Below are 1341 nucleotides of genomic sequence, written 5' to 3' on the forward strand. Positions count from 1 at the left end.
AATTATAGAAGAAAACTTCCCCAACCTAAAGAAAGAGATGCCCATGAACATACAAGAAGACAACAGAACTCAAAAGAGTCTGGACCAAAAAAGAAATTCCTCCCATCACATAATAATCAAAACACCAAATGCACAAAACAAAGAATATTAAAAGCAGTAAGGGAAAAAGGTCAAGTAACATATAAAGACAGACCTATCAGAATTACACATGAATTCTCCCCAGAGATTATGAAAGCCAGAGGATCTTGGGCAGATGTCATACAGACTCTAAAAAAAACGAAATGCCAGCCCAGGCTAATAAACAGCAAAACTCTCAATTACCATAGAGGGAGAAACCAAACTATTCCATGACAAAACCAAATCTACACAATATCTTTCCACAAAACCAGCCCTTCAAAGGATAATAAAGGGAAAACTCCAACACAAAGAGGGAAACTATGCTCTGGAAAAAGCAAAAAAGTAATCTTTCAACAAACTTAAAGAAGATAGCAACATGAACAGAATTCCAACTCTGTTTGTTTGTTTGTTTGTTTGTTTGTTTGTTTTTGAGAAAGGGTTTCTCTGTATTGCCCTGGCTGTCCCGGAACTCACTCTGTAGACCAGGCTGGCCTCGAACTCAGAAATCCACCTGCCTCTGCCTCCCAAGTGCTGGGATTAAAGGCGTGCACCATGACGCCCTGCAGAATTCCAACTTTTATTTTTTTACTTTTAAGTATTTTATTTTGTAAAGATTTACATTTGCTAAAAATAAAGATGGTTTTATATAAGTACACTGTCACTGTCTTCAGACACACCAGAAGAGAGCATGGAATCCCATTACATATGGTTTGAGCCACCATGTGGTTGCTGGGAATTGAACTCAGGAACTCTGGAGAACAGTCAGTGCTCTTAACTGCTGAGCCATCTCTCCAGCCCTTACTATTTTAGATATGGTATTTTACATATTAATGTTGCATTTTCTTTCTTTTTTAATTAGGTATTTTCTTCATTAACATTTCCAGTGCTATCCCAAAAGTCCCCCATACCTTCCCCAGCCCACTCCCCTAACCACCCACTCCCACTTCTTGGCCCTGGTGTTCCCCTATACTGAGACATATAAAGTTTGCACAAGCAATGGGCCTCTCTTTCCACTGATAGCCAACTAGGCCATCTTCTGATACATATGCAGCTAGGGACACGATTTCCGGTGGGTACTGGTTATTTCATATTTTTGTTCCACCTATAGGGATGCAGATCGCTTTAGCTCCTTGGATACTTTATCTAGCTCCCCCTTTCAGCAAAATCTTGCTAGTGTATCAATGGTGTCAGAGTTTAGAGGCTGACTATGGGATGGATACCCGG

This window comes from Mus caroli (assembly GCF_900094665.2).
Source record: "Mus caroli chromosome 6 unlocalized genomic scaffold, CAROLI_EIJ_v1.1 6_unlocalized, whole genome shotgun sequence".
Lineage (NCBI taxonomy): Eukaryota > Metazoa > Chordata > Mammalia > Rodentia > Muridae > Mus > Mus caroli.